Raw genomic sequence first — 18,400 nt, forward strand, 5'->3', positions numbered from 1 at the left:
CTGGATCACTGATCCCAGTACCTTCAACTTCTCGAGCCTCCTCTTGAGGCAAACCAACAGATTCATCAACATCCTCAGCACCATCAACAGCAAGTATATCAACACTTAAAGTTCCTGACAGGGACTTGGTAGGGGGCACTCTCTCAACCTCAGTGGCCAGTGTAGCCTGAGGTTCCCCCTGGGCTTGTGCCCTGTCCTCAAATGGTACTTGTATAACGGACGGTGTCACCTCTCGAACCTGGGTGACAGCAGCAGTCTTGGTCCTCTTGGCCTTCCTTTTCAATTCAACCCTCTTGACTAGGGTGTCCAAAAGCTCGTCATCAGAGCGCTTCTCCTTAGCTGGGGCTTTCCTTTTGCCCCTTCCCTTAGGCTTTGAGGGTGAAGATGCATCCTTAGCACCTTTTGCCTTAGCTTGAGGTTTCGTTCTACCCATATAGGTATTCCGATGAACCTCTCGCCCTTCCCTCAGTTCGAAGCCCTTCAGTCTCAATAGAAATTGAACAACAAAGCCAAAACCAACCTTTTTGTAGATTGTCAGGTCGGAGTTGGAAACTGAGCTCTGCACTTGGTGTTTGAGGCAGTCGAAGATGATGTGAGCCCAGTCCAACTTGTTGTTGTTCCAGATGGCGTGGAGGATTTTCAGAGTGTCCAGATTGACTTCGTCTGTTCCGGACACCTTGCCGAGGATGAATTTTATGATGAGCTCGGCGGCTAGGGCAAACCTCTCCTTCAAATGAAATCTGCGGAGGGCAGAGGATGCTCTGGGTGGTGCAGTCTCCAATCGGATTTTGTCCCAAAACTCCTGCTTATCCATGTTGTAGTCCGATAGGTGCTTGACTGCCTCCTCCGACGTAGCAAAGTCGAATGCTGCTCGTAAATCACCCACAGAGATTGTTATGTCTATTTCGTTGAAGCGGCTTTCAATCTTGCCCTTCGTGACCTTGGCATGAGCGAACCATTCTGTGTAGTCGAGGTCATGAATGGTTCGGTAGTCATGCGTCATGTACCGCATTAGTCCTGCCTTCTCAAATTTCTTCAAGACTCTCTCCGCCATTGTTGGATTTGGCGAGTGGGTGATGAAGCCATCTTTGTCAAGGATGCTTCCCGCCTTGACTTGTTTAATCTGAGAGCGTATGTGGTCTAGCTCTCTCTGGTATGCACTGGAGGATGAAGATGAAGATGAAGAAGATGATGATTCAGACGCCATTGAAGAAAGTTTGTGTGTTTTGGAGGGAATGTGTACAGCGTCTAAGGATTTGGGGATTTTGGGTATATGGTTTTGAGTTTGAATCCGGGTAAAGAAGAAGGATTTTGCTTTTATATTAGGCGGATTCGGGTTGGATATATGGGTAGGGTTGAGAGTTTGACCCGTGGAAGGATCCCGGTTGATTTAAAAGATGTGAGAAGTCAGAAATACCCCTGATAACGGTCAGCTTATAAGGTATTTTGGTAAGGGTATTTCGGTAAAGTATAGAACGGTTTAAGCTTTGAGACAGTGGAGTATTGATATTTTAAAATAAGCATGCTCCCACTAATCAAGATAATGCCCTTAAGTGCGAAAAACCGTCAGTAACCGATGACCACGTGGCTAGCATTTATGTCCAAAGATAGCCGTTCCACCTCATATATCCGTTGAGCTTATCAAATTCACCTTTCGAAGGTGAATGATCTTCCTCATGAGTTTAAGGATCTTCCCCCTGAGTGATTGATCCCTAAACCTCCTTATTCTTCCGTCTTGATCTGGTTAAGGATCTTCCCCCTGAGTGATTGATCCCTAACCCTCCTTATTCCTCCATCTTGATCTGGTTAGGGATCTTCCCTTTGATCCCTAACCCTCCTTATTCCTCCTTTCAGAGATATCAGTTTGTTATCTTTCGAAGTGACCTCTCGAACTACCCTTCTTCGAGACATAATGTATGTAGACAAACTGATCGGGTGACCTCTCGAACTACCTTTCGAACACAGATTGCGAGAGAAACAAGTTTGATTCATTTAAAAGATATCACTTGGAACATATCCTTAAGTTCATTTAGTGATTTCCAGATACATTACATATGAATCAATATCCTATTAAATTCCCTAGAAACTTTTGTTTGGCCTTGGTCAGCCTAATAGGAATCTATCGTTAAGGCGGGAACTAGCCATCTAAAGTCCTATTTGTCTAATAACAGAACTGGGGGTGGCTATTCCCTTTTCTTGTTCTTCTCTCCGGAGCTGCTTACTATAGTTGGGAGTGACCATCTTCATCGCTAATCCTCTTAGTGTCTTTGGATTAGTTATGATCACCCCTTTGACTGCTGCTGACCTCAGAAAGTCCCATCTGGTCTTCCTCTCCATTTCCCTTGGTTCTCCATTTGGTTGAGGAAGGCCCTTTTCCAGAATGTGCAGCAGTAGGAGTCCCTCTTGTGCAAGACTCTCCTCCCGATTCCAGTATCCCATCGTTGTGGATCTCCTCGTATTTGGGGATCCATTCACCTTGGATGGGAATAGGATTCTTGCTTGGATTATCAGGAAGCTCCGTAATCTGTTCACCCTTCGTTGATTCTGGATAGTTTTCTCCTTGAAAATCTTTGGACTTGACTGCCGGTTTCTTTCCTCTATAAAAGAATGGAACATCATCTTTTCCTTTCTTTTTCTCCATGGGAAGTTGATGGTATGAACTTCTGAAAGAAACCCTCTTATTTATAGCCCAATAGGGTTACCACTGTTGAGTCACGGGATGCAATATGAATGACCATTCAATGCTTGTGTAACTCCAAAGCTGCCATAAAGTTGATGAAACCGCCCCTCACATGCGAAACAGTTCATGGCACTAAATACAAGAAGATAAGATTTGACCATTCAACCCAACTCTATCATTCCCAATTCTAACCTTAGTTGAGAGAATCTATTTTCACATAACGCTTTTGTGAAAATATCTGCTAGTTGCTCCTCCGTTGCAACATATTCCAAAGTGATGTCCTTTTTCTCAACGTGGTCTCGGATGAAGTGATACTTAATATCAATATGCTTTGTTCTGGAGTGTAACACTGGGTTGTGGGTGATGGCAATAGCACTTGTATTGTCACACATAATTTTAACCTCCTTACACTCAACACCATAATCCATTAGCTGTTGCTTCATCCATAAGATCTGAGCACAACAACTTCCAGCTGCTACATATTCTGCCTCAGCAGTGCTTGTAGCTATCGAATGTTGTTTCTTGCTAAACCATGAGACAAGTCTTCCACCTAGAAACTGACATGTCCCTGATGTGCTCTTTCGATCTATCTTACAACCGGCAAAGTCCGCATCTGAATAACCCATAAGTTCGAAAGATCCACCTTTCGAATACCAGAGCCCAACACTCTGCGTACCCTTTAGATATCTAAGAATCTTTTTGGATGCATTTAGGTGACTTTCCTTAGGACTTGCCTGAAATCTAGCACATACACCTACTGCAAAGGATATGTCTGGTCTACTTGCAGTTAAATAAAGAAGAGATCCGATGATACCTCGATAAGTGGTTTGATCGACCTCTCGACCTTCGCTGTCGACATCGATACGTAGAGAGGTTCCCATAGGTACTTTGACTGAGGATTTCCCTTCTATGTTGTATTTCCTGAGCAGATCCTTGGTGTATTTCTCCTGGTTGATGAAGATACCTTCCTTAAGCTGTCTCACTTGTAGTCCAAGGAAGTAGTTGAGCTCTCCCATCATGCTCATCTCGAACTTTCCTTTCATCAAACTGGAGAACTTCTCGCACAAGTCTGGATTGGTGCTACCAAAAATGATATCGTCCACATAGATTTGCACCAATAAGATGTGATCCCCATCCTTAATCCTAAACAATGTTTTGTCCACTAGGCCTTTGGTGAACCCACACTGAAGTAGAAAAGAGGATAAGGTATCGTACCAAGCTCTTGGAGCTTGTTTTAAGCCGTAGAGTGCCTTCTTCAACTTGTATACTTTGTCAGCTCCTACGTCCTTCAAGAAACCCGGAGGTTGTTCAACGTACACCTCTTCTTCGAGAAGTCCGTTCAGAAAAGCGCTCTTGACATCCATTTGATATACCTTAAAGTCTTTGAAGGCGGCATATGCGAGAAAGATGCGTATGGCTTCGAGACGTGCCACTGGAGCGAAGGTTTCATCAAAATCTATTCCTTCCTCCTGACAGTAGCCTTTGGCAACAAGTCTGGCCTTGTTCCTAACAATAACTCCATCCTCATTCATCTTGTTTCTGAAAACCCACTTTGTACCAATGACATTCTGATGATGAGGTCTCGGAACTAGTTCCCAAACGTCGTTCCTCTCGAACTGATGAAGTTCCTCTTGCATTGCTTGCACCCAATCTGCGTCGCTTAGAGCCTCATCGATCACCTTAGGCTCTATTTGAGATAGAAAACAAGCAAACATGCTTTCTCTGTAAGCTGATCTGGTTCGAACTCTGTCACGTACATCTCCGATCACTTGATCAGCAGGGTGACTTCTCAGCCATCTTAGGTCGGGTTGCGGCTCCTCAGTTGATACTTCCATTGAAGGTTGAGATATGGGTTGAACATCTATGATCTGGTTTTGATCAACTGAGTCAGGCGCTTTCTTCTTGGTAGACTCTTCATCATCTGATTCTGACTGGAGTTCTGCTACGTCTCGAACTATCGACTGCTTGTCTTCGAGAGGTAAGTTTGATCTCTCGATAGACTCTGGCTGATCTTCCTCAGCAGCTTCCGTTGTCTTTGATGGTTGATCTGTTGATGCCCTTTCATCAAAGGTAACATGTATGGACTCTTCAACCACCAAACTCCGCTTGTTGAAGACTCTGAGTGCTTTGCTTGTCGATGAGTATCCCAGAAATACTCCATCATCTGCCTTTTCTTCAAAAGTTCTTCGTTGAGTCTTCCCATTGTTGTGAATATAGCATTTGCACCCGAATGAGTGGAAGTGGCTTACATTCGGTTTTCTTCCATTCCACAACTCATATGGAGTCTTTCCAACTCCTTTTACTATCAAGGACCGATTTTGGGTGTAGCACGCTGTGTTGATTGCTTCTGCCCAAAATCCTTGTGATATGTTGGCTTGCGAGAGCATGGTCCTTGCGGCTTCTTTGAGAGTTCTGTTCCTTCTTTCAGCAACCCCGTTTTGTTGAGGTGTTCGAGCAGCTGATAGTTGATGATGAATTCCGTTCTCGTTGCAGTAGCTCTCGATTACTTGATTAACGAACTCTCCACCTTGATCTGACCGGATCTTTAGTATCGAGACTTCCTTTTCAACTTGAACTTGTTTCAAGAGATTTGGTAGGGCAATTTTTGTCTCGCTTTTCTTGGTTAAGAACACGGTCCAAGTGAATCTTGTGTAGTCATCCACTACCACAAGAGTGTACTTCTTTCCCTTTATGCTGGGTGGATCCACTGGGCCAAATAAGTCCATGTGAAGAAGACTTAATGGTCTAGTGGATGATGTCTCGGCTTTGCTCTTGAAAGAGGATTTGATCTGTTTGCAACGTTGACATGCCTCACAGATTTTATCCTTTCGAAACGTCACTTTGGGCAGTCCTTCCACTAAGTTCCTCTTAGTAAGCTTGTTGATAGTCTTGAAGTTCAGATGACTAAGCTTACTATGCCAATCCCAGCATAAATCTTCCTTGCTCCTTGCTAGCATACATAGGGATGGTTTTGCAGACCTCCAATCCACTATGTACATGTTTCCTTTCCTTGCTGCTTCCAAGACGACTTCGAGAGATTCCTCGTTCATAATCTGACATTTGCTTTTGGTGAAGACAACTTTGTGGCCCTTGTCACAGAACTGGCTTGTACTAAGGAGATTGAACTTGAGCCCCTCAACGTAGGACACTCCTTTAATAACCAGCTCATTCTTTTGGATTTCACCAACAGCTCTTGTGCGCCCCTTCTTCTCGTTGTCGCCAAATGTCACCAAGGGACCTTCGATAGGTTGGATGTTCTCAAGCAGTGTTAGATTTCCAGTCATATGTCTCGAACATCCACTGTCAATGAACCACACGTCCCTGGTGTCCTGCAAGGAAATCAAGCAAGTTTAGGTACCCAAACTTTGGGTCCTGGTGGGTTAGTGAGTTTAGGCATCCATTTATACCTTGTGCCCATTATTCCAGGCCTAGGCGCAATGTAGCCATTGTACGTTTGATAATTATAAGGAATGCTAGCAAAGGTTTTAGGCCTCTTTGGTGCATAAATCATCTTAGGTAGAGACTTTTCGATCGGCTTATGCACCATGCCTTTCATACGCTGTTTGGTCATGTGAAATTGCTGAAAGTGAGGTTTCTTCCAGAACTTGTGATTTGATGACCAATTCTCACTAGATGGATAGAGTCTTCCTTTCTCCATCCGTGAGTTCCTAACTATGTGGATCTCAGACCTTCCATATTTGCCTTGAGGTGCATTATATGGAGTGTAGCTCTTTTTGTACTTGGAATGGCCTTGCGAGAGATAGCAAGGTGATCTCTCGATATTGTTTACCCGGCCATTCTTCGTAGCTTTCCTATACTTTCCATTGCTGGTGTATAGGGACGGTTTATGAATAGCTACTCTGGTCTTTTCTGTTGGTCCTTTATGACCTTTATTTGGTTTGGGTTGAGATCCTCCATTTCTTGAAGTTCCCAAACCATTGGTCTGTTTATCTCTCGAGAGATGGTCTTGATGGAACCCTAGACCGGTTCTATCACTTGTAGGTCTGTGATCAACCACCATTTTCTCCATAGCTTTGGAGGAATTAGTGTATGATGCTATGACCTTTCGAAGATTAAGCTCTCTCGTCTCTCGAGCTTTGCACTCTTCAGATAGTAGGATTACTTTGGCTTCTAACTCACTTACTTTGAGAGTCAGCTCCAAATTCTCTTTCGAGACGTTCTTAAGCATATCTCTTTCAGCAGTTAGCTTGCTGTTTTCATCCATCACTCTAGCATGAGTGCTATTGGCGATGTTAAGGTTCCTTCTGAGCGATTCCAACATCTCGAAGGGGTCCTCATCGCTTTTAAATGAAGAACAACGAGAGGTAGAAGTAGAGCAGCGAGATGTAGGAGTAGAGGTTACCTCGTTGTCAATGGCCATTAGGCATTGATTCTCCTCTTCCTCGGTGTATAAGCAGATGAGCCCCCTCTCATCCTCTGAGCTGCTGCTGCTTTCGCTGGAGCTCGACGTCTCGGACTCCTCGATTGTCCTCTCGAATTCTTCAGCAACAAGCGCCTTCCTGCGCTGATACGTCTTTGATGATCCTTTGAAGCCACCTTGTGTTGGCTTCTCCCTGGATTCCTCTATTCTCTTGGAATCCTTGCCTTCTTGGCCCTGATGCTTGCTTACTAGTGGGTAAGGGCATTCAGCCTTGAAATGTCCCGGTCTTCTGCAGTTGTAGCATAGACCCTGATTTTCCTCCTCCGTCCTTCTGGATGGATATCTCTCATTTTTCCTTCTTGAGGAGGAAGGTGAACTTTTGTTGCTCTCCTGGTTCATCTTCATGTATTTCCTGAACTTTCTCACAAAGAGAGCAAACTGTTCGTCAGACATAACATTCATAGGATTAGAGTCTGACCTTGAAGATGTGGATGGTTGCTCAGCAACAAGTGCTACGTTTCGTCGATCCACAATGTCCTCATCTCTTGGGAACATCTCGAACTCGAAGGCTTTGAGATCCCGGAAGAGTTTGTCTGTTGTGGTTTCCTTCAGATCTCGGTGATCTCTCATCGTGATCACCTTTACTTCCCACTCCTTAGTGAGGCCACGTAAGACCTTCAGGTTCAGCTCCTTTTGTGGGATCTCCTTTTCAAGGTCACTGATCTCGGTTGTGAGCTTCATGAACCGAGACTCCATGCTGTCGATGCTCTCTCCTGGCTTCATCTTGAAGTCTTCGAACTTCTTCATGGCCACGGTGAGCTTGTTTTCCTTTTCCTGTTCGTCACCTTCACCAATTAACATCAAAGTATCCCATACCTCTTTTGCCGTTTTGCACTTCCTCACTTTTGGGAAGATGGTTTCGTCTATAGCTCTGAAGAGAATATCCTTGGCAATATTGTCCAGGTTGTTTCTCTTCCTATCATCACTGGTCCATTCTTCCCTAGGTTTTGGGATGTACTTTGGTGTTTCTTGGGTTTGAACTGCAGTAGTATTAACCATTAGGATCTTGACTGGTCCAGAAGTTATAACCTCGGCCATCTCATCATGGAGGGCTGATAAGTACGCAAGCATGCGTGTTTTCCAGTCGTCAAACCTGCTAAGATCAAAGAGAAGATGTCTCGACAACATGCTGTCCATATTGAAAAAAAATTATCTCGTGCTTTGAAAATATTTAAGAAGATTTTTCAAAGAAGGATCTCTAGGCAATATAAACAAAGGTTTATATCGATCAGAGAACTTGCTCTGATACCAATTGTTGGTCCCAAGGGGATGGGGTACAAGTCTAGAGGGGGGGGGGAATAGACTTGTATAAGATTTTGCAAATCTTTTCGACCTCTCGTGTGTATTGAACTTAGGATGTTTAGGTTCGATACCTCACGAGGTGAAGACAAAGTTTTATGCGCAGCGGAAATGTTATCCCCTTTTAGTTAGCACGAGTTTGAGTTAGTTCGAGAGGTGTGTTTATATGCAGTGCAATCGAGAGGTTAGCGAGAGATAAAAACAGTAAGTAAATGCAAGAGAGATTTTTAAGTGGTTCGGCCAACCCGCCTACGTCCACTCTTCTTCCAGAAACTCCCTGGAAGGATTGCACTAAAAACTTCCCTTTTTAGTACAATATCGAGCGCTTGAGCTTTGATCACGAAGCCCGCCTCAAGCCTCAGGTTTTTCGCCCCGCTTCTTGTTACTCCACCTCTCGAGCACTTGACCTTTGATCACCAAGCCCGCGTCAAGCCTCAGGATCTTCACAAGACAGCTCCCAGGTTACTCCGCCTCTCCAAGGTCTTTCTCCCCGCTTCCAGCTACTCCACCTCTCGAGCACTTGACCTTTGATCACCAAGCCCGCGTCAAGCCTCAGGTTTCTTTCACTCGGACAGCTGCCAGGTTACTCCACCTCTCTTGCTTAATCCAAAGCAAGGTGTTTTTGGTTGTCACAGTTGAATGTAACAGACTCCAATCTGACCACAAGCTATCGTTGAATCAACTTCGATGTAGAGCAGCTTTGGTCACCTTCTGGATGTATAACAGTTTAGCTTTGTAACTCTCTTCGAACACTAAGATGTGTTCTCTCGCTGTATTGAATATCAGGATGATATTCCAAGTTAAGCACTTTGCACTGGAACGTTTTTATCAGACACCTCTTGTTAACCTCTTGACCTCTTTTACAACCCCTGTTTCTTCTGTGTCTTTACGTCCTTATATATGAGAGTAGAAGAATAGTTCCGTTGGAGGGAAAACTATTCCGTTTGAAATTGGTCTCCCACGCCGAACATGGGTCTTTGCACAATTTCAGCATTTTTCATGGAGTAGTGGTCTTGTAACTTGAGCCTTTTGTTTTGTAGTGAATATTCCATATTCCACTTTCTTGAGTTCATGCTTCACTTGCTTCTTTTGGATAAAGTTACTCTTTTTATGTTCCCATCATTCCTTGTTTGGGGAATCTGACCACTTCAGGATTGGTGCACTTCTTGACCGTTTGTGGTGGAGGTCTGACGTGTCATCCACTTCCGTCCATTTTGAAACCTCCCGCTCAGCACCTCTTCAATATTTTATCTCCATGATATTCTTCTTCTCCAAACTTAGAGTATTTTGTCTGCACATGTTGACTAACATTCAGCCTCTTGGAGAAGTGCCGGTTTATCGAGACCATATACGATGTCTCGATCACTTGATGTTTCAATCCCATGTATCGAGAGGTCTATCTCTCGAATATTCTTTACGTCTCGAACTTGATAGGTATATCGAGAGGTCCTTACCTCTCGAACTTGGCTTGTGTCTCGAGACTTAGTTGATGTCTCGTAGACCCTTATTCCTCCAGAGTTGTCTCGTGCCTGCTTCTGATCTATCTGTTTGCTTACAACACGAAAACTTCTAAGTTGTTCAAACAAGTTTACCTTAAGCTTAAATATTTCCCGAGTTGAGCTCAAATTACCCGGTTGTATTTTCGCTCTTAGTTTACTTATCGAACTTACATTGTTTTGCCTATGTATCGAGACTTGGGGATTCTTACTTAACAGTTGGTATCATCAAAACCTATTACATGATGTTCCTAACAATTATTAGGTAATTATACTAATATTGTACAATTATAATTTTATACTTTAAGTATAGAAATATATATATAGAGACTACCATAGTAATTAGATAGAAGAATAAGAATGCTAATTCATTTTGTTCTCAAAGTATTATACCTTAAGTATAATATATTGTATTTATATTATTATTATGGTAATTATTACTATAATTATCATAATAAATATTAGTCAATTAAACTAATATTATAGTCAAGGACCTTGTGGTCCAGTGGCATCAAACCCTTCCCTTCCCTTTATACGGGAGGTGGTGGGTTCGAGCCTCAATAGAGACTGCATTGTAATAGAGTCCGTCATTATTCTTTAAGTATATAAATATATAGAGAGAAAGTAGCATAAAATCATCATAGTAATTACACAAAAAATAGAAAGAATAATTTATTTTCTATATTCTTATAATATTATACCTTAAGTATAAATAAATATATAACCATAAAAGTATCATAATAATTAAATGGAAGAATGGAAATATAATTTATTTTGTACTAATAATATTATACATTAAATATAAAATAAGTATATTAGGCAATTTTGCTAATAGATAATTAATATTTAGGTACGTTAATTTCGGTAGTTATAAGAAATTAATTTTTTGTAATAACTGCCAAAATGAATGTAAATAAATATTAATTATCAATTTGCATAATTGCCTAATATACTTATTTTGTGTAAGGTATAATATTATTACAAAATAAATTATATTCTCATTCTTCAATTTAATTATTATGAGACTTTTATGGCTTATGTGTGTGTGTGTGTATATATATATATATACTTTTAACACTATATTTATTAGTATGATTTATGTATATACTTTAGGAAAATATTCTATCATTAAAAAAATAATTTAAAAAGTAAATTATTAATTAGATTGTCTAATATAATTGTCTTACTAATTGATTACCATGCTAAATACATATCTTTAATAATTAAGATAATCCTTAGTCACATCCGTAGTACTAAAAATATTACTTTAAATTTTTATAAGTAAGATATAATATTATTAAACCAAAATAATTAAAAAAAAATAGTGTGTCTATAGGTACAAAATTTTTTATAATTGACTTAATAAATTAAGTATTAGTTTTTATTGCCAAATACAGCTTGACAATTATTAAACATTATTTATGATATTTATTTTGTCTCTTGTAATATTAAAATTATTAGGTAAAATTTTTATAACTAAGATATAATATTATTAAATCGAAATTATTAAAAATAATATTTCCATAGTACAATTAAATTATATTTTCTTTAATAATTAATATAATTATCTAATATAAATTTACATTTATTAATAAGTATTTATGGTAATTATTATTATGTATTAATAAAAGGGATAAAAAAGTTAAGAAGAAGAAGAAAATGAGGAGGCAAGCATATATATATATATATATATATATATATATATATTTATTTATTTATTTATTTATTTATTTGTTTGTTTGTTTATTTATATGCCATACAATATCGTAAATGATATAAAATTTAATAATTATTTCAAAATCAAATACAGAAATGTTTTAATGAAACACTGAATTTTACAATTAAAAAGTGTGCTATTCTTTTATTGATTTTCAAAAACATCACCATCGTCACCGACTCCTTTGCATATCTTCTTCTCCGGCTCTAGATGACCCTTGTTTAGCAACTCCAGCAACACCATGTGTTCATACTGCAACAAATATTGCAACTCCAGCAACACCATGTGTTCATACTGCAACAAATATTTCAACTCCAGCAACACCATGTGTTCATACTGCAACAAATATTTCATACACATACATAAATCCAAGTATAAATATTGAGACTAATGTCAAAGTATTAAAACAAAAACAATCTTGTGCTACAACAAATTATTATTATCTTAAAATCGGTATTGTAAAGTGATATTGTAATCGATATTATAATCGATGCAACTCCAATCCATTCTATTTATAGGGCGGTGGAAGAAGAAAATGAGAGAGCCGCCAAGATATGATTTCACAGAGAACGGGAAGAAGAGACAGACAATGCAAATTGAAGAATTGTGATTTTCAAAATCAACAATCCATTGTATTTATAGGTAGAAATGGTGAGAATTATAAATTTGTTAATTTTTCAGAAGGAATGTATAATTAATTACTTAACATTTTTAATTATTAATTCTAAATGAAATTATTACCTTATTAATTCTATGAATAAAATTTTGTTAATTTTTCATAAAATTTGATTTTATGATCAGAAACGTGGAATTTAAGCCGCAGTGGGAAGGTTTATAATTCTATTCTATTTTATCATATAATAATTATCATACTTACTAATTACCATAATTACTAATTAACATTACCTTAATTACTAATAACGAATTAAAACTAAATTCTATCATAATAATTATCACAATTACTAATTACCATTACCATAATTACTAATAACAAATTGCAATCAATAATTAATATTATTCTATCATCATATATCATAATAATAATAATAATAATAATAATAATAATTACCATATTACTAAAATACCCCTACGTTTGGGCGGGAAAATTTTGGAGGAAGATATTATTTTTATATATAGTATAGATTAGTATTACATTTGAGCATATAAGTATGGCATTTGTGCATATAAGTGTTACATTTGCATCTTGACCCGACCCGTCGCATGGTGAGACAGTCTCACACAAGTTTTTGACATCCGTTAATATTCCGTTAACTTTTAACTTACCCATTAATTTATATAAGAAAGGTCCTAGGTTCGAACATCATCCCAATCAAATTTGGCATAATTAAGTTCCTCACTCTATTTTAGTCTTATTATATTAAATAAATTAGTAGTTACAACAAAAAATGGTACATACGTATTTCTTTAATTTAGAATTATGTGTTTATAATACCATTATTTGAAAAAGTTATTCATTATCAACAAATTAAATTAAATAAGATAAATAATTTCATTAGTTATACTGTCTTTATTTTATCCATTGCAAAGATTCTTTACATTTAAATTTATCAACCGATATTCATTAGATTGCCCATTATCTTATTTTTACAATATCTTGTAATTAAATATCAAAGTTATAATATAAAATAATATTATATATTTATTACCAAGTATTTTAGTAATACCATGAAAAAAAAAATTTAAAAATAATTTGAAGCTACTCGATTAATACCAAGCATTCACAATGTTACTCAAAAGAGAATTAAGAATACTTAGAACAATTCAAACCATAAGTAGTATTTATTTAGACTATCATTTTTAGACCAAGTATTTAGACTATCGATTTTACAAAGTTGCAAACATTTATTTTAGTGACAATTATAATGAATTTCATATATTATATTTGATTCATATATTTTGAGTTACATATTTAAATAAATAAATTCGACATTCAATTACTTAGGGTGTGTTTGGAAAGCAGGAAAATGACTTCTGAAAAATGAGTTATTTTCCGGAAAATGAGTAGATATGTATAATTATATATTTTTATTATTTTATTTAAACTATAAAATATAAACTAACACTATTTTTAATTTATAAAAAAACAAGAAAAAACCCAAAAACAAAAAACAAAAAACAAAAACAAAAAAAACACCCCCCCCCCGGTTTCCGGCGGAAAGCAAATCTGGTTCCGCCGGAATTCCTTGGGCGGTGAAGGCGGAAAATGACTTCCGCCCAAATTTGGCGGAAGTCATTTTCCGCCATTTGGGCCTTGTTTTCCCCAGTCAACGGAAATCATTTTTCGTTGACAGGTTTTCCAGCTATAGCCAAACACTCAAAGCCCGAAAAATGATTTCCAGAAATCATTTTTCGGGTTTCCAAACACACCCTTATGTATAAACTTCTCCTATATAATATATACTTTCAAATGTTTATTTAAATATAAATATTGAGCATTAACCTATTCGCGCAATGACCGTGTAAAACTAGTACATATATACAAATTGTAAACCTTCATTATGTAAATTTTGTATTTTATATCATAACATCTTATGGCCTTGTTTGGTTATTGGCGAATCCGCCATTTTCAGCTTTTTGACCATGGTCAAAACGCTGAAAACCTTGTTTGGTTAATAGTGGTTTGGAGCAGCGGATTTGCTCCAAACCCCCAAGTTACAAAACACTGCAAGTAGCAGCGTTTTGGGAAAAGTAATACTTTCCCCAGAACACCCTTATATAATAAAAAAGAAAAATAATAATAAACTTACAATTTGCCTAGCGCAAGGCTCCATTACCCACTTATCCCACAGATGTGGGATAAGTGGGGAAACAAAGGGGGAGCCACTGTGCGGCTTCCCTCCCCCACCCCTGCCTCTTTTTTTAAATTAAAAATTATTATTATTGTTGTTATTTATTATTTATTGTTATATATATATATATATATATATATATATATATATATATATATTAATTATGTATACTCTTTTAGTCATTTTACATGTTAACTGCTAATCTAAACAGCTAATTTTACCAAATATTTTTTTACAAACCGCTGATACAATCCACTATTAAACCCGTTAATACAATCCGCTATTTAATAACTGCTAACACAATCCACTACCGCTAAAAACTAACTGCTAATAACCAAACAAGACCTATAACGTGGACCGGGTCTACATAATAATTTTGCCGTTACCAGTCTACCAGACACACTGTTCACTTCGGACCCAGCAATCACACCGAAATCGCCAATCCACCGGACGATGACTTTGATTCCTCATGTTTTCCAGATGTCGGGAGCACCTGTTGAAATCCTAAAGTAGTAAAAGGGGGAAAATCTATATTTTTAAAAAATGCGGTGCAGGTTAGTTGGGCGGCCGCCTTCCATGGAAACCGTTTGGTAAAATGTTTGATCGAAGGACTACTGGACTAGATTTCTTAGAACGTCTATGATCGAGGATGATGCTGCAGACTAGATTAGTCACTATTTCCCACCTTGAACTCTGATGACGGGAGTAATCATGCTATGATTATTCGTTAATGATTTTGGTATCACTGTAGTAGCATTTGTTGAAGACAACATTATGGAGGGTTGAAATTGCGACTTTTGTCAAGCCGATTTTGTTGTTGATCTTAGAAAACCGAATCTCTGTACTTATTGCTCCCATTAATGGCATTATGATAGACATTTGCTTCCTAAAGTCGTGAATAAAATGCATAGCCGCCTGTAAGTGAGATATCGGGTGCAGTGAGTTGTAGCTTTCAAGTGAACGAGCTGGATTCAGTGAGTTGTAGCTTTCAGGTGAGTAATGGCGGTTCTAAAGTAGAACTAGCAGTTGATTTCAAAATCCAGGACGACAGCGATGGCAGGAAAAAATTTGAAGAGTGTAGGACAGCAGCCGACGGGGAACATTTGTTGTGTTGCAGAAGGATATCTCAGCTCCAGGGACAGATTTGATATTTTCCATACCTGTAAGTTGAATTTTGATAGTTTTGCTAATCTGTATCTATCTTGCTTTGTCATGATTATCATTCATTTCTTGAGATGTCATTTTTGGTGTTTATTTGCTCTGTGGAGGGGGAACAGAAGGCCAATTATTTTCATAATGTAGTTAGTAGTTATTCTTCAGAGTTGGAATGTTTATGGATTAAGTATTCTAACAAAAATGGGATTCATATAATACCTGCTGGTATAAGCATCTAGGTATTATTTGGTCTGACCTTGTTTACTAAGTATACTATGGTTCTAGGAGCATTTCTTTTATAATTATTTCCTGCTTCCAGATTAAAGTAAGCAAACATTTATGAAAAGGTTTGCCAGTTGTACATAATACACTGAATTTATGATTTATGAAAAGGATTGAATAGTGATTTCAGTGATGAGAATTGTATGAATATTCTCTGCTGAAAGTGCTCTGAATTGGCATTTAAGATTTTAAGTAGCAGAAGGTTGGCTGGGTTCAGTTTCCAAGTGCCGCCCTCTTAACTGTTTAGGTCATAGGTTGAAAGCTTCTCTCAAAAAACATGTGTGAACTCTTATTGTCCTTCCCACACCTTATCTGTTGACAAGACAAGTATCAATGAAGTTCAAGTTTCTGTTCCTTTTAATTTACTGCTTTGTACAAAGAAAGAAACAAGCTAGTTTCACTAAGCTGTTGAAATACAAAGCTCTTTGCCTGAAACAGTTTACCTTTATCTACTTTCATGTAAATTGTGCAAGGTTATGGCCTGCCACATGCTAGCACAACTCTTTAAAGAATTTCCTTAATTGCGAGTAATTATCATCAACTCCAAAAAGAAAAAGACATGGCATGAGATTTCATCATCTCAGATATAAGTTGATGGGGTCTAGTGCAAAAGGTATCATAATACCTGAATTCATAAATTTCTTTTTATGTTTTGATGAGACTAAAATTAAATGTCAAGTAAAAATAGATGTTCGCTATGTGCCAGTTGCACAATAATGCTTGTAATACTTTTGGCAATCTGCATCCTTGCCTTTCTTTTGCTGAGGTTAAGAGGGTGCTCTTATTTGTTGTTTTACACTACAGTGGTAGAATCTCATTCATATAATGGCTGTCCCAATTCAAGTAACTGGAGAAGATGAAATTGCCTTTTAATATTGCATAGCTTTTCTGTTAACTTTTTTAGATTTATATAAAAAGTTGAAGAATAATAGTACTGAGTAAACAATTAAAGATGGTAGGTTTCTGGTTGGATTAAAAATGCCATCTGTTGAAGCTGGCTTCACTTACATTACTTTTATAATTTTTGGTCCTACAAAATGCTATCTTAGCAAAGAAGATAAATTATCAAAATACATTCCATCTGTTTAAATGGATGGTCTCTCACTTACCTTTTGATCACTAAAGATTATCAGATATCTAATGCTTTAGTATTTTATATAAGAAGAATATTTGAAAAGGGTTATTCCCTGAACTAGAAATAACCAAAAAAATTTGAGACCGTTGAATTTTCTTTATGATTTATGATGTTTTATTCCAATCAATCTATAGCCCTTTTTTCATTTCTGTACACATTACAAATGTATTATGCCTTATAGTAATAAGGATTTTAAGTTGTATTCCAATTCCAAGTATAAACCATATTGCTTAGCTCAGGTATTAAACTTCTTTTATGGATGAAATTATCAAAGTTTTTCAATTCAAGAAAACTTGATGGTTATTGTTGGAAATTTGGATGTGTTATTGCAGTTGTATAAGTTGCTTAAATCAATTTGTATTTTGAGTAATCAATTAGCTTAATCAAAGAAAGATACCTTTTTCTTTTTGCAGGCCAGATGTTGCTTTCTTTGCTATGTTTTGACAAAGGTTTATTTAAATACATTAAGTGATTTTTATAAGAGGCAACCTTATTCAATTTGCTTGTGACAGGTGCTAATATTTGACTAGTTAATATGGTATTCTTTGAGTTAAAGGTTGTGGGAAGCAATATAATTGCATATTTGGTTACGGAACTATGATGTTAACTGTTTTGAATAGATTGTGACCAAAAACATGATAGCTTGTCTTCTTGCAATATTTCTTCTTTATGAAATTAAAATGGGGCATCTATAAGGACAAGTTGGTCTGATTGCCTACCACTAAGCAATTTTTTTTTTTACATTATTTGTTTTTTATCTTTACTGAAGATAGATGCACAAAAGTTATTGGAACCAAAAGAAAAACCATTGCTGTAGAGTTCCCCTTTGAAATAAGTTGCAGCTCCATTTACAGTGTTTCTCTTCACACTAAAAGTTAAAATGGTGCATTTTTTTTTATTCCTGCTTATACTGCTTGACATGCAGTCTTTTCAGTTTATGTACACTTTCCTTTAGTTGCCTGTCTTGAAAATGGTATATGTTGATCAGAGGATGGACCTTTAAAAGCATCTGACCATGATCTTCTGATATAAATTATTGTTATGGGCATAATGCAAGGATCTTATGAGATTAATAATAATATGTAACCAGAGTTTATACATGTACTGATGACATTGTTTCCTGCACATGCACAACTTGTCATAGATCTAGCATCCTTTTCCCAGCTTTCAACTTACTCTCACTTTTGTGGTTTTTCCATAATTTCTTTGCCTCATATTTTTGCAGCCTATAATTGGTGGAATCTTGACTTCCATTTTTCATGCATTTTAAATTAGACCCTAAAACTAGTAAATCATGAACACCAAATCACATTCATTTTAGGATTACATCATTGTCATGACCTAATGTGCAATAATGAGAATTTCTGTGAAAATAGTGGTACTAC

The sequence above is a fragment of the Ipomoea triloba genome, chromosome 9 (assembly GCF_003576645.1).
Source record: "Ipomoea triloba cultivar NCNSP0323 chromosome 9, ASM357664v1".
In the NCBI taxonomy this organism is placed as follows: domain Eukaryota; kingdom Viridiplantae; phylum Streptophyta; class Magnoliopsida; order Solanales; family Convolvulaceae; genus Ipomoea; species Ipomoea triloba.